The sequence below is a fragment of the Rhea pennata genome, chromosome 2, assembly GCF_028389875.1.
Source record: "Rhea pennata isolate bPtePen1 chromosome 2, bPtePen1.pri, whole genome shotgun sequence".
NCBI classification, from domain to species: domain Eukaryota; kingdom Metazoa; phylum Chordata; class Aves; order Rheiformes; family Rheidae; genus Rhea; species Rhea pennata.
The window spans coordinates 4,578,851-4,602,622 of record NC_084664.1 but is presented as its reverse complement, the minus strand read 5'-3'; the positions used below and the strand labels follow the sequence as shown (position 1 = coordinate 4,602,622).

At 40.9% G+C, this 23,772-nt stretch overlaps 1 protein-coding gene across 7 annotated transcripts in view; it reads left to right on the top strand.

Annotated features, from left to right (window-relative positions):
* Positions 1-1,289: 1,289 nt before the first annotated feature.
* Positions 1,290-23,772, top strand: part of ADCYAP1R1 (ADCYAP receptor type I) — a 130,592-nt gene continuing 108,109 nt past the window's right edge. For 6 of the 7 annotated variants that reach the window (XM_062568749.1, XM_062568748.1, XM_062568747.1 and 3 more), the window contains exons 1-3: positions 1,290-1,358; positions 1,675-1,806; positions 1,915-2,053. The gene's annotated coding sequence lies outside the window, so the exon portion shown is untranslated. The remainder of the gene's footprint in view (positions 1,359-1,674; positions 1,807-1,914; positions 2,054-23,772) is intronic. The other variant, XM_062568743.1, reaches the window with a different exon arrangement.

Below are 23,772 nucleotides of genomic sequence, written 5' to 3'. Positions count from 1 at the left end.
CCCTGAACTGATAACATTTTTGGTTGCTCTTGTGACCAAATTAAATTGTTTTTCCTTTGTTTAATCTGAAAACAGAGTAAAGGCAAGGAGAATTTGAAACGGTTTTACATGCTAAGAGAAATGGAAGGTAGAGGATACTTGGAAGGGAGATGCAGAAAACGTAGGGAAAGAGGTGAAAGTCAAGTGGAGGGAAGGACCTCCACACTGGGAAGAGTCACAGTATTGGTATCGCAGGGGTTGTGGAATTTTACGGTCATTGGAAGACCCTCATAACCTGGAAGGTGCTCATGCAGCACAGGTCCCAGGGAATTTGGACAGAGATGCAGGCTTTCAGTATCTCTGGTTCCTGACATGGATCTGCAGGGCCTGGGAGCAGTATGGTTGTAGCAGTAGATGGCTCCTCGAGGCCTGGATCACTGTCTCGGCTGAAGATTTTTAGATTCTTCTAGTGGTCGGTTCCCAGGGTCAGGGAGAGGGTTTTGCTCTTTGCCAGCGGGAGCAGAGACTGGATGCTTTTGAGAGATTCCCTCGTGGGGGCATAAGCCTCCTTGCTGCTCTCCAGACACCAAAGGATGTGGCTGGACATCTCTTTTCCTCTCACCAGCCGCTTTGGTCTTCTCTACAGCTCCTCTCCAGTAAGAGCTACCCTTCTTGCACCGCTTGTTGAGGGGGCACCTCACGCTGTGTAGCCATGAGATGAGGTCCATGCAGCTGCTGTCGTTCCTGTGCAGTCACTTCCCTTCCTGAGTGTGTGTCTCTCTGCTGTGGAAGGGGAAGAGACAATTTCCACAAGCTCAGAGAGTTCGTCCTGGACACAGGCCACTTGCCCATCTGGAAATACCATCTGCAAAATGACATTTCTAGGTGAAACTCCTGCTCCACTTTCCCTCCCTGCCAACTTGAGCTACTTTGCCGCTTTTCTTTGCCACCTACTCTTCTGCAGCTCAAGGGAGAAACTGTCTCCCCTCCTCCCTCCCACATCCCCTTCCTCCTTCCAGCAGTGACACCATCCTCCCTCCATCACCATATTTTGTTGACTCTGTCTCACCAAGTGAAAAATCTATGGGGCAGCAGAGATGGTGTTTAAGTGACAGGGAGAAGGAGGAGTTGGGGGAGGGCAAAGAGGAGGAAAGAAAAAGAAAAGGAAAAAAAAAAGAGTTTGATTTAAGCAACTTAATTTGAATAAACCCCTCCCCCTCCGCGGTCCTCATTGGTTTCTTTCTCTCTCCTCCATACTAATGAGAGTAGCCAAGGAGAAGCGATTGGCTCCATGTCGCCTTCCCTTTCCTCAGGCACTCGGGGGAGGAGGTGTTCGCATTTCTCCGCAGGACCAGCTCGCTTTGCAGAGCATTGTCTGGGTAGGAGAGCCGCGCAGCGGTGCGCGGGCGAGCGCAGCGGCGGCCGCACCATCGCCCCGGGCCGCGGCCGGGGCAGAGCCGAGCCAACCTGACCCCCCCCCCCGCCGCTCCCCTCCCTCCGCCCCTTCTCCTCCAGCCGCTTCTCCTGCCCACCCCCGCCACTCCCGACGCCACACCGATTTCCAAAGGGGGTGGGGGGGGGGGGGAGGAAGAGAGAGAGAGAGGGGAAAAAAAAAAGTTTGCAAATCTCCTGCCTCCCTTCTTTGCCGCTTTTTTTTTTTTTCTCCCCCCCTCCCCTTTTTTTTTTTGGATTTAGCGATGGCACATTCCTTCATGGCCAGGACGTGGCCCATCATCCCCCGTGCACAGGCAGCCTGGACATGAGCGGCGGGCGAGGGAGGAGGAATTTTGCTTTCCCTCGGAGGCGCCGACCCCTCCTCCGCCCGGTGTGAGCGAGGAGGAGGAGGGGGAGGTGGGGAAGGGCTGGGCAGCGTGTGTGTGTGTGTGCTGGGGAGGGGGGGGTGGAGGAAGACGCCGGGCTCTCTCCTCTGGGCAGTTTCCCCCGTGCCGGCAGCTCAGTTGCTCCGGAGGGCTCTTGGGAAGAGGGGCCGCCGCCGGGAGCCCATCACCGCGGCGCACCGCCTCGCCCCGACTCCTACCGCAGCATCTCCGCCGCGCACCGCCCCGCGCCCGCGGTAAGTGCCGCTCCTCCGCGCTCCGCGGCCCCCGCTCCGGCAGCGCCGAGCACCTCCCCGCCGTGCCCGGCTCCCGCCCGCCGGAGCGGGCTCCGGAGATGCGGCCGCGCCGGGCGTTTTGCCCTTTTTCACTCCGTTCCGAGAAATACCTCTTCCCTCGGCGCGCGGGGACAGGTCAACGTGCTCGGCATGGGAAGCACGTCTGTGTTTTTTTTTTTTCTTTTTTTTTTTCGTTTTTTTTTCTCTTTCCTTAACACACACAACATGGCTGGTAAATAAAACCTGATTGCTAACAGACCCAGTGCTGCTGTTGGCATTTTCAGGCTCAAGGCTCCCTTCGCAGCTCTGCATCTTCACCTGCCGCAGAAACTCTGATTCGCCCTTCGGCCGGTGCACCAAGGCAGGACTTCTTTATTTTTTTTACCGTAGGGTAGTAGTCAAAATTGATGTTAACGTGCCTTTGACCTCTGCTTGCACACCTCTGTGCACCTCTCCTCATCAGAATCTGAACAGCGGGCTCTAATATCGCTGTCCCTATGCAAAGCACATCTCAGTCAGAGCGCTAGCATGCAGGACAGACTCCTCACTGCTAGGCTGTGAATTTAACATATGAATGGGTCCAGGTATGTACTGGAATCTTAACAGTACCGCCAGCATGAGAAAGATGATGCAGCGTGGTGTTCAGGAGTGGAAAAGGCATGGAAAAAGGCAAAGCAGAACTGTTTAGTGACATAGTGGTGTTTGTGGCTAGATGATCATCCCACTTACATAGAAGTTCACCTGGAAGAACTTGGAAGTCGGTGGCTTTCCTCTGCATTGAATTTGCTGGTAAACAGAATCTGGCTGATAGCTAGAGGTAGCACTGTAAGTAATAATAGTAATAATAATAATAATAATAATAATAATAATAATAAATGTTAACCAAAATGGATAGGGCAGCAGAGTGACCTGGTTCTTTCCTGTGAATTATGGATTACTGTCCGCTTTGTTTGTGTATGTTAATTACAGTGCATGTGTTTGACTGATATTGCAATATGAGATGTGATTGAAGTAGGGCTTTTTTTTTTTTTTTTTTTTTTTTTTAGTCTGCTGGAGTCAACAAAAATACAAATAGATTTTCATTTGATGTTATTTGGGTACACAGACATTTCCCTTCTGTATTCTTCCTATGCAACGCCGGTAAGGTACAGTGGGAAACGTTTCCATGGCTAATACATTTTAATTAAAGGGAATATACGATTGCTTAAGGTTACTGTCAATGACAGCAGGAAGGCAAACTGCTTAAAATGATGCAGGTATAGCTGCAGAAAAAGAACGCATTATGCAAGCATCCTTGCTTAGCTAGTGCAAAACACACTGGAACTGTCTTGAAGGAAGTTGTCCTAAAAGATGAGTAAAACAACACTGCTCCAGTCTAATGAATAGCTAAGCAGGGCTATTCAGTGCAGTAATGGGAGCTCGATTAAAGTTGATGTCTCCATTTGTATCTCAGTGATAGTTCTGGATTTTATATATATATATATATATACACATATATATGTATTTATATGCATGTGTGTGTATATATATACATTTTTTTTTGTTTTTATGTGCTGAGGGCAGCGGTTGCTGCTTTGTTGACCATTCAGGGCAACGGCGATTGATCTGTTACTGTACCGGCAATTTATCGTGGACGTTGTGGCGTGGAGGGCTTCTCTCGTCTTGTTTTCTCAAGTCGAAGGCATGTGTGCAGTGACTGGAAGGATAACCGTTGGCACCGAACCGACTCGAAGGTCGTGGGGGCTCCGCAGAAAGTCGGAAGGAAAGCTCGCCAGCCCAGCGCGCTGATCGTTAAGCAGGGAGCTAAGCGCTGCGAGCGCTCCTTGGCTCGAGCCATCCGGCTTTCGTTGGTGTCCCTGCAAGAAAGCCAGGGTGCTCCTTCTTCCCCGCACGTTTAAGATGTCTGCTGTTCGCACGGTGGTGTCACAGCCGCACGCAGCGTTGTAGATCTCCCGTTGTCAGCGTATATGTGAATCTCATAAACACGGAGGCAGAAGCTTTGTTGTAGCTTTGTTTCTACCAGGGAGGAAAGAAACAGAGATCTCTGAGGTTGTGGGCTGTGCTGTTGATCACGTTCAAACCTTTGTTCATCACATTTCTCTTGATTTGGCTGACTGAGCCGGCGTCCCGGAGATATTTTTTTTCCTGGGGTTGAGTTCCATATGTGCCTGCGCCTTTGATCAGTTGGGACCTCTGTCCCCAAGCTGATTCATTTGAATATAGCAGATTTTGTTTTTCTTTCCTTCCTTCTGAGCACTCTTAGTACAAACAGTCTAAATCCTAAATTAGCTCAGATTATCTTCTGATGAAACCAGCAATATTCAATTTAAGAATCACAGAAGGGGGGAAAAGAAAAAGAAGTAAACTCAGGACAGGATCATGCTATAACTTGTATCAGGGTGAAAGACTTGCAGGAATAAATCAGATCTTACAGTTTCTCTTGATTTAACTGAAGAGTCATTTACTTACCAGGAGGCTCAGGGTAGTTAAGCTGATATCAGGATATAGCGGACAGCGGAGATACTCAATTTTACATCACCCTACTACCTGGCCCAGAAGCAACAGCCTCAACCAAAATTTTAAGTCAGCAACATGCATTTTCATGTTGATTTGTGTTCCCCTGTTTTCTCCTTTCACGTCTGCGATCCGGTCGTCCTGTGTCACCTGTGAGGACAGCAGGGGCTGGACTCGGTGCCTCCCCAGGACTTTGAAGCGAGCCTTCGCGCCAATGCAAAACAGGAACAACCCTATCGAAAGGCTCCGAAATGCACCAGTGAGATCCCTGCTCTTTTTCAGCCATCCCGTAACTTTTAAGTCGTATTTAGTGGTAACGTGTTGGCAGGAACAGCTTTACCACCACCGTGGTTCAGAGAACTCCTACTACCCGCTGCATACGGCATCCCTTGGCGAGATACTTTTCCAGTTCCCTCTGCGCTGAATTCTCAAGAAAGGCTTTACATGCAAAAGAAAAAAAAAGTATTTGGTAGTTGTTAGCAATCAGTAATAAATATTAGAATTCATGTGTGTGAAGTGGCTATTGGAAACTCTGGGTACCGACGGCACATACGGCAGACTTTTCTGCAAAATACTTTGTATTTTTTTTGTGTTTTTTCCCTCCTCTTTTTTTGCTTGTCTTTTATTCTCTGACCACCTTTTGTAAATTTGCTCTCTCAGTTTAATGACTGTTTTCTTCGTCTTGAATTTTTATCTCCAATAGGCAAACAAGGGACTCTTGTAAAATAGGCCAGATTCTCAGAGTCTTGTTTAGGTAATTCACTGCAATTTGTTGATTGTATCCTTGTGCAAACTGATGGCCTGAGCTGTAGAGTAATCTGTCTAATAATTTCAGGGTATAGCTCCTGAGGAGGCATGAAATCATTCCAATTCCCAAAGAAAAATAGGAGCCTCGTCACACAGAGCATGCAGAGCTAACATGGCTTTTGTGCTGGGGAATATTCCCTCGGAAAGAATTCTGCACAAATACGTGGACACAGCTGCTGGGACACATTTGCTGCTTTAATTCTGTGCTGCTGCTGTATCTAAATTCTTCCAGCATAACTGTCCCAAGAAATGAGCTGATTTGCATTTGACATCCAAGTTTATCTGCCCTGGAGTCATTCTGACAGTCTCCCTCCCACTCGTTCAGGTGTCAGCGTTTACCCTTGGTTGGGGTGAGGTGTTGCTACTTGAATTATTTTAATGCCTTGCTTTCAGACTTTATCGTAGGACCGTGATCTGAAAGCACTCTGATCTATTCATTTAACATTTCTTTTTAAATGTTTTAAAATGTGTGAAAATCTTTGCTTCAAACTATTGAGATATTTTACACATAAAAAACAAATCAGTTATTCCAATTTGTGCTAATCTAACTTAAAATTCACCCTAAAAGTGTTAGAAAAGGTTGTAAATATTTATATGGCCTAATTCCTTTTCTTCTTCTTAACAGTAATGATGATAATAACAATAATGACGATGTCTGTTTATAACATGCTGGAAACTTTAACAGCTCCTTCTTGAACATACACCATTACAGCCATATCTGTTTGGAGGTATGTCTGTCTGTTGTCGAGGCATTTCACAAAATATCTAAATCACAACAGCATTTGTCTTTCATTTGGGATTCTTGGGTCACAGTTGCTCAGTAGCTGCCAATGGAAGGATGATTATAGTCTCTTATTTGGGATTTGTTGGGCCTGCTAAATGAAGCTAGGAGTTAGGACAGCAAAAGTTCTTTCGATCTGCGTACTGGGTTAATAGCATAAATTTTTATTGCTCAGTTCCTCGGAATGAGGCAAAATCTGCTATTTTTTTCCTAAGAAGGACAGCGTATTGTCCTATCTGATTGAGTGGGAATTTTGGTGGGAAATTTTGTTATTCGAAGGATGTGTGGTGGAATCGTGTTTTTTTTTTTTTTTTTTTTTTTTTTTTTTTTTTTTTGTCATAGGTAGCAGATGTATCATAAGGTCCTGTAGCAGCCGGGGGGGGGGGGGGGGTGTAAAATGCCCTATTCTCAAGGTGAAGTCTTGACTTCAAGGAATGCCCTGGCAAAACCCTCATTCATTTCACTTGGAAGCAGGCATTCAATCAGGAGGGGTGTTTGGCATACTGGGGTGACTTGCATGTACTCTCACTTAGGTGTCTGAAAAGTAGATGGTCACCTCTGGGCAAAATCCTCCCTGATTCTCTGTATTATCCATGCAGAGGGTGGTTCATCTCGCCCTGAAGTGGGTCAGATGAATCGCTCTACAGGGGCTCCTGCAGTAACCGGTGCAAAGCTTCACATTTGAGTTTGGTGAAATAAATCCCACTGTGTTATCTTGGAGACAGGTCTGAGAAGCATAATCCCTCCCTTGCTCTCATCTTTGCTCAGGGGAAGACTAGTAATTTTGTGCTAGCTCATAGCAATGGCAAATCATGATAGGTGTCCAGTTTTCTAACTGCCTAAACCTGCTGTGGTGGTTCCCGCAAATTCGTCACTGTCTTCTTCCATTTACCCAACCAGCAGCAGGTTTGGCCTGTCCCTTGCAGGGACCAGTCATGCCACACGTCCCAGGCAGCACCCTATATATTTGCGTATTTTATTCATTGATTACTTTGGATCTCAGAGGCTTCCTCACTGTATTGACACTTCCTATCTTCAGAGCACATCCCTTTCCTAAGAGGGATTTACCAGCTGAAGCTTCTTTGTCAGTCTGTGACCAGGTGGGGGCACATCCGCACGAGAGCACGTCTGGGACAGCGGCACGTGTTTTTGCAGGCACACGCAAGCTCGCCTTGCCTGATCCCGGAGCCAGCCAGAAGAAGCTGTGCAATGCTCCAAGCCCGATCCAATACACCCGACTTGTGAATAGCTACACTGTGTGTTGCGAGAAGATGTAAATGAATGTTGACCAGATCTCATTAGCTTAGGGCTGGCACCCCATGAAATACATTTGGGCCAGCTTGGAGCACTTGACATGCCTAGAATTAGGTGACCTGAAAGCCAGCTTTTTGCCATAAATCAATAGCTCAACACTTTCTTGTTATAATACACCCTCTGTCCTAAGCTAACAAAAACCAACTGTCAGTTGATAAATGGATTTAGCTAACACCTTTCTCCTTAACTATGACTTTTAAAAATATTTATTGAAATTCAAATAATGAAAAAGAGATGCAGACAAACCTCTCCCAACACAATCATATGTAGACTGGAATTAAGGTTGCAGAAGTAAAAGATATACCTCTCTACAGTTGAAAGAAGTTATATTTATTTAGAAAGGCAATTTGAAATAGGTAAGATATTCTTAACTGTTAAGAATGTGGATTCCACTTTTCTGGAATGCCTTATTAGACTTTCATAAATAATATTTCTGTTTCTACTTTTGTTGACACTTTTTTGAGGTAGATTTATAAAAAGACTTCTTATTTTTTAGAAAAATATAAAATGAGACATTCACATATATAAGTAAAATAATTTATTAAAAAAAAATCCTGTAATAATGATATTTATACCCATACATTAACATTTAAATAGGTACAACTTGTGTACCAAAATCCAAATAGAAGTATGGACTTAGTACATTTTATTCACATTTCAAAGATGCTGGATAGACAACAGGACTTTCTCAAAATTGGCTAGAAACAAATTATATGAAGAAACCAGTACAAATGCATTACAAAAATGCCCAAGTTAAAGTTAGCAAAGCTACTCATTTCCTGTGCTTTAGAGAACTGGATCTTTGGATTCTTTCCATCTTGAGATACAGAGGAGATGAGAGAGCATCAGAAATACCGCAGATGCTTAAGCTCATCATGACTAAGGCTATGAATGTGTCACAGCTGTCACTGGAGCCTTGAATTCCACAATCCACATTCATTCATGTGAGTTGCATTAAGTTTGACAGCTTGGATGGTGTTTTTGTGCTAGTGAATGGGTTAGTTAGCCGAGATGATTATGTACAGTGGGCGAACAGCTGGAACAAACTTTATCTGAGAAAACAGTACTTGGTGATTGCAGAGGAGAGACCAGCATGAAAAGCCATTATTAGCCATATTCAAGCTGCTTCTCCCCAGCATTCAGGTCCCTAGACATCGCTATGTGTTCTTTAGCTTTTCCGTCTCTGACTTGCTTTTTACACCACAGCTGGATGCAGTAATGATGGTGATGCAAAAGAGCTTTCAGAGGAGACTACCGAAGCCTGAATGTTACTCAGGAGAGCAGAAGAAATGAATATCACAACCTTTTCAGTTCCCCCAGCAAGTGCAGCCTTGACAGATTTTCCTCTCCAGTCTTCATCTCCTCTTCTTTCCTCGGCATGGAAGTTTTCCAGGTCCGTTTTTACTAAGATAGTTTCTATCCTATTGACCAGAAATGGAATTCTGCTCACAGACTAGGACATTGAAGGAGAAGGATGTACTTTGAAGCATTTGCATATGAGCTAAGTGCCTAAGCTCCCCTCAGAGTCAAAGGAGGTTTAGGGCAGGTTCAGTCACCTAAACACAGATGTCAAGTGCCATCTGAGATGCCCTAGGACTTCTAACATCCACCTAGGGCTAGGAGATGTGATGCTGATCTACATTAGATCTTTTCTCTTCTAAATGAGACTAGGTAGGTACCCTGGGGCATTAGTGACACCAAATGCCAGTGTGTAGGCTACTGACCTTGGCTCTAGACCGATACGGTGAAAAAATCTCAGAGGGAAAGGTTCATCTAAATAAATATAGCTATCTACTTTAGAGTGAGCTACGTAACTCTTTAGTCTAAAAAGTCCTGAACAAACATGACTGAGATGGTTTAACCGAACCTTAGCCCTGCACTGAGTCTTTAAGCCCTCCTGATGGTTCAGAATGCAATGCTGATTGAATCCTGGAGAACGTCAGGTATGCATCTGCTTTAGTGAAGTCTTCAGTTGCTTTTCTTTACCTTTTTTTTCAGGTAAGTTCTCCATCTCCAGAAGAAATGGAGGTGGGTCTGAGATGACTAAAGCAAAGCATTACCTATTTAGAACAAAAGAAGTCAAAGCACTAGTCCTTAATATTATTCTAATAGACCCAGCTTCTTTGAGCTCTTCCGAGGAGTTTGTTTCTGTGTATCAGTTTGAAAAACCTCTGACATAACTCTTCCTGAAAGAAAGTGATTTAATTTTTAAAAATCTATTTGATCTATAGCTTCCTGATCTCGGGAAGCAAGTCTCACATCTTCCTAGCAGACAAAATAAAGGATGCCCCAAACTAAGTGCCTCTCTATTGACTCTATTCCCTTTTCTTTTTCCCAGATGTACTGACTTTTTTCTCATATATTGACCTCTTGCTTTTCCTCCCACTATCCTTGCTGGGTTAGAGTAACAGGACATATTTTAACTGCTCTTCACAAACAGATTCTGAGAAAGACCTCAATAGTTATGTATATGCCTAAGTTACTTAACAGAAGTTTCACGAGCTCTGCTGCTTCATTGTACACCCCAACCCGCAGTCAGAGTTATTCACAGATACAGGAAGTTTAGTGGGTGAAATATAGATAAGATGTTATGAAAGCAACAGTGTGAAGGCTTAAGCACAGGACTTAATTTGGATAATTTGTACAACATGGCCATTTTCTTAAAAGATGAAAAGGAAGCTCATTTGAATGTTAACATGACCTCCATTTCTTTGGTATCTGACTGGAGAAGCTTTTACCTGATATTTCTGCCTGGCAGACTATCCCACACTGTTCCTAAATAGAAATGTTATAATTTCAATATCTTTTTTTTTTTTTTTTAATCAGAGAAATAACATTCTGAATTTTCAGACAATCATAACATACACAATTTTACATAACTTGGCTTTTGCTTCTCTTACAGTTACTTGCTCTAAACATGCCTCATTTTTGAGTTTGTAGATTTTGAGGATGGACTAAATGGCTATTTGTTATATGTTCTCTATGGGTAGTGGAGTCCAGACTGCAATTCTTTCCATCACAGAGTAGGTTTCTAAAATAATCCAGGTGAATTGGACATTTTTCTTTTCTTTCTTTTTTTTTTTTTTTCCTTTTTTTTTTTTCCTCCATTAACTCTAAGCAGATACTGGACAGGGAGTGCTGTTGAAGAGCTATGAAAGATAGGCAAGATTATTTTAACAAGTAAAATTTGATGTAACCATTTCATCTAAACTGATGAGATATAAAGAATATGCAGGCATGTCTTTCAGCATGTCCAAAATGATCCATACCACTGTCTTTAAGAGCATGTTCAAACTTGCATTTTATATATCAGTTTTGAGAGCTACAAGCCAAAATCTCACAGCTTGTGGTCCATGGGCTGGTTCCAGCCTGCCAGGTATTTCTACACTTTCTGCTGCGCCCTTGCCATTTTCAAAGTGCATCACCCCCAACATGCTACCACTTCTCTATGCCTCCAAAAAAGGACCAGCTTTAGTGCCTCAGTAGTCACACTCAACCTACAACAGGTAAAAAACTGGACCACAGATCGTAACCTATATATAATACAGGAAATTTAATATACATGTATATCAGGACTGACAAAGAAGATAAACTTTGGAAAGGCTGAACCTATCTTACTGTTTCACATTTGTACAAGTCCTCACAATATATAGTAATCTCCATCTTTCCTTTTAGTGCATTTCAAGACCTGGCTGCCTAGGCTAGTGCAACTTAGCCCAGAGTGTGGTCCCATCATCCTCCTAACTTTGCATTTGTAAACATCCATACTAGCCTTTGTGCCAAATTATTCCCTTTTAGCATCAAAAAGACTAAGAGAAATGACCAATGCAAGAGGATATAAAGAAGAAAAAAGGGCTTTCATGTTCTAAACCGAACAGGTAGTAGGGATGTCTCCTGAAGCTGACCTTAGCCTTCAAGGAAGAGCTAGTCTCTAAAAAGAGAAAAGCTTCTTCCTACTCAGCAAAATGAACCATACTAATCTGCCAGCTTATGAAATAATCAAATGAGCAAAAGAGTAAACAAGTATGCATTCCTCCAAAGACATTCTGCTTCCTCATGTACTATGAATTGTTAAGTACCATTTTTTGCTACGTGCCCTTTTTGTTCAAAGGGATTCAGGCTCTTCTTGCCGATATCTTGACTTCAGCCGACATTAGGAAGATCAGTTCTTTGACTAAGAGACATATATTTTCATGTCTGGGTTTTCAGACTGTCCTTTACGATTTCACCTCTTATTCTTACTGTCTTTATTCATCAGTAGACTGCTACCTTTAGTGATCATGAGTAACAAAGCGAAGTAGGTCAGATACAGCAGGACTTTGCCCTACCTATTACTTTGAGTTTTCACTTCTCAGTTTCCTGTGAGCAATTTTAAAGGAGCGTGTAAATGATGCTTTGCAATGACCTAAGGGAAAGAACTACTATCACTAATATAGGCAAGGCTGAAATGTTTGTCAAATAGATTCTTCCTGCTTTTTGCAGCCTGACCTTACTGCAGTACCACTGAATCAGTGATACTTGATTCAAGAGGTGATTTTGCTTTCTTAACATGTCTATTAACAAATATCCTACCAATGTTCTTTGATTTATTTTAAAATAAATAATTTAAATGAATCAGTCGATATACTTAAAATTGTTTATTTGGTAATTTCTTCAACGTGCTGCTCTAGTAGACAGACCAGAACTCAACTGTGAAAGCACAACAAATATTCTGCCCATGATACACTTGAAAAGTTTATAATTTAAAAATATTTCTGGAAGATATCTATGTCTGTGATAGATCTAGGCATAATAATGTAGGGTACAATTAATTTTATCCTGAAGCAGCATATAAAATAAATCAGATGAACTGTTCCTCCCTATTGCCTGTTCCATCTACAGGCCATCAGAAGAGCCTGAGATGACTTACTTATCTGTAGACATCTACAAACTATATGCTTGAAGTTACTGGAAGGAAATCCACTATGATTTGCCTGAAGATGTATAGAAAATTTGTATAGATGTGTTGCTATCACAACATTATCACAATTCTCCTCATAAATTTACAGAATAAAGACCTTCCAAGTACATAGTAGGGTTAATAGAGTAAAAAGAAAAAAAAATCAAAATATTTCCTTTTCTAGATTCATAGAATTTAAGAGTGAATACTTACTCTTCTTCTCCCAAAGGATTTCTTTAAAGGATCACTGTCATTATGCTAAATTGATAGTTAATAAGGAATGATCTGCTGAGAATGCAGAACCTCAGAGCTCTTATATTCTCAGAGAATCAAGGTATCATCCTCCAACATTTATCAGTTACTTAGGTTTTTCAGTATGTCACTTCAGTTTTACATTATGCAATGACTGAAATTTCTGTTCTCTTTTCAAGGCAAAATACATCTCCCATGATGTGGAAGAGAGTGCTTTCATTAAGATCAATTTAGCAATGATACAATTGCTTGACTCAGCATTGCATGAATGTTAATTAGACTAGAAAAAGTTGAGAAAATAGATAATCATTTACACTACTGAAATGAATGGGAAAAAAAGACAAGAAGAATCTGCTGTAACCTGGAAGAATATGATTTCCAAGTGAATTACCCTCTCTACAACTTTTAATACATAACATCTTTGAAAAATAAGAGCTGACAACACTCTTTCAAATGACACTCAAGGATGGTTCATGAAATACCATGGCTCAGAGACTGTTCCCAAATGCCTTTTGGATGAAGTCATCCCCATTTGGGGCAAAGCAGCTTAGGAGAGTGGATGCAAGTGATACCATGTTACTTGTCCTCAAGACTAAAGAAAGATCCCTGACCTGCTTTATTTTGCAATATAGATGCGTTGTTAGTGTCCATTTCCTTTTCATGACCCTGCAATGAAACCTCCATTAACGGTTGTTGGCTGCTCAGTTGTTTCCTCATGCCCCTTTTCAATCACAAGCAAGTAGCTGACCAAACAGTTTTAATACCAAGGTGGGTGATGAATTTAGTATAAAAGCAGAGGCTCCTGGCTGGCTGGACAGATAGATTTTTACCTTGATAGAGAATTGCTCAGTGGTTATTGAATTGCTGCCATTGACAGATGGATTCACTGTGGTCCAGCTGTTTACTTGGACAGAATGGCTTTGCTTTTAGACCTGTTAAGCATTTTTGGTCTAAGAACTGCACAAAGGTGATTTATAGAGAGATAGATTATGTTTCTACATGAGGGGAAGACAGATAGAAGACTAGAGCTAGGGACACATCAGAGACAGCCCTGTCTACAGGGAGATGTTCTTGGTTCTTGGATAAACATTGCAGCACACAGGTTCTCTTGACAAATGCCAAGGAACATCAGGAGGTAGAATCTGACACAGACACCTGTCAGTGGTAATGACAGAGAATTTGCAAAGCTCAAACATTCTGAAATTATTTTATATTAGTGGAGCCTTTCCATATATTCCATTTGGCCCACCGTCTGCAAGACTTGGCTGAGTCTCTGCTGGTTAAAATAAATCATTCTGTTCCATAGTTGCAGCCCATGATAAGTTGTATCTCTTTTACAATAATTCAGCCCCAACAATTATTGCTAACATATTTGTGACTCTGCAGGAGAACTGGTGATGTGGGATATCTGCATGCACAATATTATCTGAATATGTATTAGTGGAACATGTTGTTTATCAAGTCCTTTGGGATACAAAGGACTGTACAGCTGTGGAACACATTATTTGTGCCTATACTGGCAAATTAAAGTGTATCGGGGAACATTCTGCATCATTGGAATTTGATCATTAAATTGTTTATAAATTATTATTAAATTAGTGTAAAATTATTGTCATGGCATGTTGTGGGGGTTTTGGGACAGGCCAGCTAGTATTCTTCTTGTGCGTGGGCACAGTTCAGAAATTATCAAAGAGCATATACCATTCCCATCAGGTAGTTCACAGGTGGCCACCCTATTTGAAAGGCTAAAAAAGTTTAGCAGTCTATAGGCAGCTTGCTCTGGGCAAGCTGGTGTCAGTGACAAGAAAAATTGCAGATACCTTATTAGCATACATCTAAGTTATAGGGGGGAAATGTATGGCAGAAAACAGCAAAACAACTGAAAAGAAAAAAAAAAGTCCATCTTATGCCTCCCATATTCCTTAGCTCCTATGTTATTCTAGGTCTCTGCCATTCTCTGCCGTTTAATCCTAGAGGGGGAGAGAGGATCCCAAGGCAAAAACTCTTAGTTTAGTCATGACTTTATGCTTTGGTATCTCATGCTGTGGCAAGTTTGGAGTGTGGCTTTTCCAGAGCATGAGTTCAGCTTCCACGTGAAGCAAGGACGCTTCTGGGATGAAGCAGGAGAGCTCCCTCTTGGCAGGCAGACCAGATTCCCTGGAGAGCCGGGAAGTGTGTTGGAAGAGGGAGTTGGCTGCACATCAGAGAGTTTGTGTACTAAACTTGCAGATTCCTAGGGAGTCGTTTCCTTAGTGACAATGACAACACGAACAATTTTAACGTATTTTCTTTGTGTCTGTTTTCTGTAGTTTGTATATATTCAGAAGTCAGAGTACAATTGGCATTCCCAGCAGAAAAGAGTTTTTTGGGTTTTTTGGTTTTTTTTCCCTTCTCTCTTCGGGAGCTCACAAAGGCACAGAGATCATGTTCATAACAGTCTGTCTTAATATTGTTGGCATTTCTAAATCCACACAGTGAGAGATGAAAGAGCAGATCCTCTTGAGTTCTTAATACATCTTGTAAGTGGTAATGAGCTGGGAAGTTGTCTCTACACAGCGAGTGCTCTGGGGCTTGCAGGTAGATAAATTTTAAAACTTACCCAACTCCAGTGAGGAGATGCCAAATCTCAAAATCAGACTAAAAATGGGAAAGAATAGGCAAACAAGATGAAAAAAAAAAGTAGGAAACTGTATTTAAGAAACGGCTCTTGACATAAGCAAGGCCCTCCGTATTTGCCACTATATACAGCAGGTCTGGAAAACAAATTATGGACCTTGATTCAGGGGGGAGAAAGGTGTCTTATTAGCTGCAGAATTGGTCTACTAAGCAATAAGAGTAATTTTTTGTTTTAGTGTTTGCCAAAGAAACCTTGCAGAATCAACACTCTCTTTATGTCATGAGCACAACCAGAGGAGTGGAGCTTTGATTTTCAGGAAAATACCATTTTGACTGAAAGTGGCATGCAGATATGCAGTCTGGAATCCTGGAGAGCTTTAAGAAGTCACAAGGCACAAAGGAAACAGAGGAATAACTAGGAAAAAAAAATGAAAGGATTTACATGCTATGACAAGAGGAAATCCTAAGAAGTGAAGCCCTGAAGTTAATACTGAAGAACAAGCTCTATTACCACGCCAGAATTAGGTGTGCCGTCAATACAGTCTTCCTCCATTTCCTCTAAAGAGAGCTAAGCAACTCCAAAGATTGTCTGAAGTCAAAAAATACTGCTCGTGCCATGTAGGTGCTTAGTTCTCTTCATTAGCTGTAGAAGGAGATTAAAATAGCTGTGTTTACAATTTAGAAGCTAATAATTAAGTGGGGAAAACCAAATCCTGTTTATCAGGAACAGTCCAGTCAGCCCACTAATACCATGTAAAACTTCTCTTGCTCAGGACACTACATAATTATAAATAAAATTTAGATACCTGAGGAACCTTATTTTTCTTTCTACAGTCAGGGTAGTGGGCGTTAGGCATGGAGGGGGGAGTGCATGTTCATATGAGTCAGTGCTGCCACGGTACACCATGATTAAAGTATGATTGTCATGAAGTAAATCATAATGCACCATATGACATAGTCTAATATCGCAAAGCATATTAAAGTAATAACTAAAATAGACGTCCGCTTAAAATCTTGCTTACATATATTCCCAGTTACGAAAAAGATTTTCCCAACTGTGTATCCCAAATCAATTTGCAGTAACCTTTTTGGGGGGAAAAATCTAAAAATTTATATGCTGAATGAAAATGGCACTTATGACTGAAATATAGATTTCCCATTTGCTATTTTAATGTTTTGATTCAGAGCATTAATTTAAAGGGAAATCACTGCAAACTATCCAGTAGGGGTAATTAAACTTAAAGTCCTGCTTTGGATCACTTCTGCTGATATTTCCTTTGCACATTAGTGGTTTTGGACGTTATTTCAATCTATCCAGTAAACTGTTCTCATATTTTGTCATATGCAACTACTTTTTCCAATAACTCACCATTGTGGTGAGTGGTTCCAGTCTGGCCCTGAATCTTTCGTCTTTTATCAAAAAGCTGATCAGGATTGAATCAGCTCTGGCATGAGTGGAAGATAAAATCTGGGATCACAAACTGTGCACTGCATGTGCATTTTACGTAAAATCACCCAGTAGTATCCAAGAAAATGGAAGTGGTTTTTCTAAGCTTCAGCCTTCTGAACTCTTTCATGGGAGAAACTATTAGAGCAATACCAAATTAGGAATTAAAAGATTTACTAGGTTAAATCAGAGAAATTTCACATGGGATGCAAAATGATATGTTGGTTACATATTGAGGAAGGGGGAAGTCAGGGGAGGAAAAAGGAACCAAAATAAGTGTATAATGAATTAAACCAGTAATACACCATTTAATGTGCATGATAGGAATACATGGAGTAAGTGGCAAATGAAATGGCAGGAGAATTTACTACATATTTTCTTCCTGAAAAGTGTTTCTAGTCGCAAAATTAGAATATGTGCATTACAACAACTCTTTTTCACCTGCTCTGTCAAGAGTAGCAGGACGGATGTACCGGTTGGTGGCTGAAGCAATGAGCATCAGGAATGAGGAGCAATAGATATAAAAAAAATCATCAGTAGTGTCATATGACTACTACTGGTTTATGAGCTCTGTAGCCTGAAGTGTGTCCAGCTGCTGCAAAGGCCCCCGACCAGCAACCCAGCTGGTCACTGACGGGGCTCGTAGCTGAGAGCATCACCACCTCCAGCCCACCCCACCAACTTGTCACCATCCCATGAGTCTGCCAGTTGAACCGCTCGCAAGAGCACTCAGAAACCTGATTGAATCAGACTGACCTTGGTTAGCAAAGCCTTATTATTTAAGCTAACTCAATTTATCTGGAGTGAATTGGGTTAGGCAAGGCTCATGCGATCAGCTCAGCTGGCAAATCAGAAGCAGTGCAGCATGGATTAGTGGCTCTAAGCTGACTGGGTGTAATGTTCTTTTCAGCATGGCTGCAGTTGGAAAGAGATATGTCCACAGCGTAATGCAAATGTCAGGAGCTTAAGAGCTGCCTGAAGCATTCATATGGTTTTTATGTAGGATGGTAGGCATCTCATTTCCAGAGAGGGCCAGTAGAAGAAAAAGAAATAACAGTGTTTTCATGAAGAAATCTCAAATACCTCTCAACGAAAACAAACAAAACATCTTGATCATCTCTATTAACTCTCTGGAAAATAATTTTAAAAAAGCATTGCTCGTGAATAACAGCATATTTTTTGTTACCACCCACATTGGCCATCAGACGTGATGCAATCAGTTGTCTGGGTAGATTAATCCCATGTATATCTATATTACTGAAGTTATCTGGATATGAAGTACTGAATGCCCTTATTTCCCACTCAAGTCACTAAGGGCAGAAGTTGCTGCTTCTTTCTTTAGAAATACAGGCCATTGATTTGCTTTATGGATTCACTGATATGCAAACGATGAGGGCTAGTCCTAGAGTAAATATGCATTACATCTTCAACATCAGTGTATATTTCTTTGTAGATGAAACAACTTTAAAGACTAGCATTGCCTATAGAGTGTGTTTATGTGTGTCAGCACACTGGGGTTGTTTGGCTTGCTTTGAAAAGCAGGTACACACACAAAAAAAAAAAAAGAGAGAGAAAAATAAAAGGCTTGTTTTCCCAATTTAAAGATGTTCTGATCTGTTTCAGAATACAAGGAAAATTCTGGCCTCTTGGATTTGAGTTGGATGACTGACATTGAACAACAGGTTACTGGATTTAGGCTTTATTCACCTACACATTTATGACCTCTCAACCTTAACTTCTTGTCTTTTTCTTTCCTTTTTTCTTTTTTGTAGAGTTTTTTTATTGTAACCCTGAATATTTTTTTTAATTATGATTATTATTTTCATGACTGACTTGAAGATAACACAGAATACATTTACTCCCTCATAGAAGATGAGCCGGAATAATTTCTGTGATTTATGATCATTGCCCATTAAGGAAGTAAGAATTGCACCCTGCAGATTTTGCGACTAGTTGCAGCCAGGCTATACTGGATGAAATTAAACAATCAAAAAGGACAACTAAAAACATATCACAAAATTTTGGTTTCTTCTATGTAGGAGATGCACAAGTTGTACAAAATGCTATAGGAAGAATTCTCCTTCTCTCATACCTTTTTCATTTCATGGTCATTTCTTAACTAATGCAGTCCTCAATAAAATACCTAATTCTTTAGACAGGCACGCTCACATAACGCTAGTAATGTCTCCTCCTTTGTTTTGCTCTCCTCTCCCACCTTTAATTCTCCACCTTACAGGGAAGAGTAAAGCCAAGAAGGCTACTTGGATATAGCTCTTTGCCATCTGCAGGTTGCAAGGACCTTAATAATGCAGAGGATGGAAACAAGGGCTTTGGGACATGTATATTGCTTATCTTAATAAATTGCATCCTTTAGAGACTGCTGAAGTGGATCTCCTAGTGCTGGAGATCAATAATGTTTTCTTTTGTCTTAGACTGTTTTTCCTTTTAAACCGTTTTTGTCAGATGCTGACTAGGATGGGCAGGTGCTGTGTTTCTGTGTGAAGGCCACCAACCTGTGAAGCAGAACCTGTCCACAGCAATGTTGTTGAAGTTACTTGAAGAGATTTGTGGGAAATCTCTTTATGGAGCATATGAGAAAATATTGGAAGAGTGGAGAACTGTTGATATGATAAGATCACAAAATCTTTGGGAAATATCCCTTGACCTAATGAGTTTCTGAAGAGTCAGGGTTTCACCCCCAAAGTGTTTGAAAGACACAGCTGATCAGGCTCTCCTTGAGCTCAAACACTCAGCAAAGATTTGGTAATGCTGAAGGTTCAGGACTGTCGTAATTCTTGAGATCAGTGAACAGCACTACTGGAAAGCAGGCTGCAGACCACTGTGGACCATGTCAGCACTTTTAGATCTTACCAAGTGGGTTTCCTTTTTTTGGAACAATTAATCTAAATAATCTTTGCCTTACATGACTATTCTACCTCCTTCTTAAGCCAGAGTTTCCTTGGTGTCATTTCTACTGAGCTGGAATTACCTATTAAACTCAGAAGCCATGCAAATGTAAACCTGGACAGGATTTAGACTTGACCTAATATGAGGAGAAAAAAAGGGAGGCTGGAGCAAAAGTAAAAAATTTTAGTACTAGAATACTTCATATTACTGGGTTTTAATATGTTTCCCATTATAAGATGCTACTAATCAGTAGAGCATATGCTTGGTAAACCTTAACTGTTTGGGCTGAACTTTTGTCTCAGGTCCCTCTCTTCCTGTCCTACCTTCCTTCCTCTGACTCTCTAAATCAGTTGACTCTAAGATCAAAGCAAAGGCAAATACTTTGCATATTATGGAGATGCTTTTAATTAAGGATTTCTAATATCTCCATGATTTGAAACTAGGAATTGAAATTTCACAGGATGGAAAATATGGCTTTTGGAATCAGTAATATGTCTTTTCTTAACTACCTCGGGTCATTGTTTTTCTAAATTAAAAGATTTTGGAAATGCTCAGAAGATGTTCATAGTCCTACTAGAGCATGGGAGCTGCAATACAGACAGAGTATGCCTCAAACTGGGTGTGAGCAGTTTGTCTGAACACGAAGGCACGCTGAATGCTCTGAAAAAGATCGGCTTATATTTTATATTTTGTACCCAAAATGAGTGAAACCTTTTGACATTACTATTACTATATTGGATTAAACTCACCTGCCTTCATCTATGTATGGTGTAGACCTCTTCAGTTGTACTCGTTGATTTAGAGTCTTTTTTGGTAGTCAATGGAGAGAAACAGACAAATTTAAAATATGAGCAATCATTCCTAAAAAGAATAAGTTGCATTTCTTATCTATACTATCATACATATATATATGGGAAGCACAGCCTTGGTCCAACTATTACAGTGGTGTTCTACTTGTTAAAGAGAAAGACAGTCTCTGTCATGAAAATTGTATAATTTAAGAACATATTCTCTGTCATTAGCTATGATTATGAGCTCCACCATAAAGGTGAATTTAATTGTAGGCTGCATTTTCAGCAGATGTAAACTATTGACTTAAGTGGCCCTATGCCCATAAAGAATTTTCTCTTCCGTATTTTATTGATTATGATTGTGAAATACAGAAAATACACTATCTAAAGTTGTGTGTGCTAGAATAAAACTACAATATATCAGAGTGATCTCTTATCTTACTTGATTAGCATGTGTGAATTTCACAACGTAAGTATTTAAACTAATAACTGGGCTAAACAGGTAAGATCAATTTTATCTAACTGTAAATGTTTCTAATAATAATAATAAGAAGAAACCTACTACTAATCTATTCACTTAAGCCTTCTTTTAAAGTAAATGGAGAAAAATAGGGCAAAATTCATCTAATGTTTAAAGACCTGTGATTTAGGATAGTCTGGCTTGTGCTCTGAACTCTGCTGGCTATGCTGGCTATGAATCAGTGTCTACGAGAGATGTTTGCAGAAATTAGCTCAGTTTTAGGTCTATATATTTAGTGGAATGACTCTCACCCAATGCCCTGAAAGAACACCAATGGAGTACGAGCATTTTCACTGTCTTTGAAACAACTGTTTCAAACTGAGCAGTGGGCATTTGGAAGATAGGGAGGTTCCAGCCTGATTGAATTTACATCCTTGTGTCCCAGGTTTTGCTGGAATGATGAATCTCAAAGCAATCCAGTAGCAAGCAATAACATTTTAGTTGTCTTCCAGCCCACATAGAATATCCAGATTCCGCATGATTTCTAAAGGAAAACGTGAATCATAGCAAGTTCATTTGCATCTGGTCTCAGGAACAGCCTGCTGATTTGTAAACTTCAGCATTACAGACCTCAGTATCCGTAATCAGAGATTTTAGCCCTCAGCACAGCAGCTGCACTCACATCAGAACAAAACAGTTTTATAGATCTAATTGACTCCTGTTCTCACGGCTTTTAAGCTTCTGTATATTGGGAGAATTCTTATATAATAAATCGGAGTTCCACTGACATAAAAAAGTAATAATGGAAATAGCTGATCTCTGCTAATATTCTTTTTTTCCCCTTTTTTGACACCTGCTGTAGAAATAAAAGGAGGAGTATATCATATCTCAGCCAACAAATTTTACACTTCTTCATGTGTGTTTATATTAAATTGTTTTAATCCTGCATTGTTGAAACCTTCCCAGGTATTCACTTAGGGCTAGATTTTGCTGCCGTTTCAGTTAGAATTGTCCCATGAAAATTCGTGAGCAGATCATGAAGATGCATACAGAAATCATTGAGTTTTACAGGCCAAAGAGTTGATTTTACATCTACTTGTTTTGTAAAAGGACAGTGGTAATCCTGCTCTGATCGGAAATGGTGGTGCCATTTGGAGGAGATAGAAGCCCTTCCATGGGATTGATTTTTTCTGCCAGAAATATCTAGCCAATTGAGGGTGAAGTTTCAAGGCTGATCCGAGTCTGGGATGATAAAAGAATGGCTTTTCCTCACCCCTCCACCCCCTCCACCCCTCATCTTTTCCCTGCAAACAAAGTAAATGTGATGAATGTGTGGGGTCATGCATGTGCTAGGGCAAGTGCATAGGAGGTGAAAAGACCTTAAGGTCGAGGGTGTGAGTGTGGGACCTTGTTCAGTGACTGCCAAATGCAACTCGTAATAAAGTCACATCGCGAGTTATTCTGAAGATGTGCAGCAATTCGTGTTCTTCCAACTTTAGCACCGGTTATGAGAAAGAGGAGTAAGCGCCATGACTTGGGAAATCACTTTTATAGCATTAAATAATTGTGCAGTGGTACTCAGGATAGTAGGGTCCTCAGCTTCTTCTAGAAGTATTTGCAGTGGCTGCTTTTTAAAATTTTATTATTATTTTCTTTTTTTTTCTCCCCAAATAATCTAGAGACAAGCTAAGAGAATAAAATAGCTCCAATACACTTCTCTCAAAGGGCTGGGATTACATGCAACGTTATCATGGTGTCGTTGAAGGTGTCCTTGCTTTGTGAGCGAGAGTGAAAAGGTCTTTGTAACTTGCTGAAGTCAGAGAAAAAAAGGAAAAGAAAGAAAAAGAATCACACAACACTTTCTCTAGACTCAATTTCATTTCTCGCTATGTCAGACTGAAGAAAAGACTCTTGGATAGCCCTTTACGTGAGTGGGAACATTTCTGCCCAGGCCTGAATGCCTCCTGTCTGTCCATCTAGCTAAGCTATAATCATACTCATCACTCATTACCAAGAAAAGCTCAACAGCCACGACTGTCTCTTAAGTTAGAGGGAACAGAAAAGGCTAAGAACATATTTCAGTCTTTCTCCTAAAACACTGATTCACTCTGTGCTTTACGGTGGCTGAATGGGAGCCGGCTGAGTCACAGGGCATGTGACTGGGAACCTATACGCATTACTGTTGCTGATAATCTAGATGATAGAGAAAGTGATTTACAAAATATTCAAATTATATCAAATCCTCTTACAACTGTAACCTTGTCTACATCTTCCTCCTCCTTCTGGAAGGCAATTCTAGGGCCTTTATCTGATGACGGTTAGAAGTTTTCCTCTAATTCCCATCTTAAACATATTTTTCTGCCAACACTGACTTTAATTTCAATTGCTCTTCTTCATTTATTTATATTTCTACTATGCTCAGGGCTGTCCCTGTTCAATACACATTCTTCTAAGGTAATCAAACTGGGTTTACTGCTTTATTAGTTTTCTGCTTACCAAGATGAGTAGCACATTGCCCCAGCACAAGAATAACCCATGTGATTCTGAGGGGAATTGTCCATCCTTTATTCAAAATAAAGAGAGACTAGGATGGATGTAGACATTTCACTTCTAGATAGATAAATTCATGTGACATAAATTTCATGCCTGGTTTTGCAAGAACACATGCTGTGGAAGATCATATATTGTTGAACTAAGATATGCAAATAATGAGCTCGTTAACTGCAAGTTGGGATTAGCCAGCCCAAACTTACAAACTTAGACTTTTGGAGATACAATAGAAATGAGTGGCATTCTTACTATGATCTTTTTTTTTTTTTTTTTTTTTTTTTTTGAGATGGGAAGGGCATACT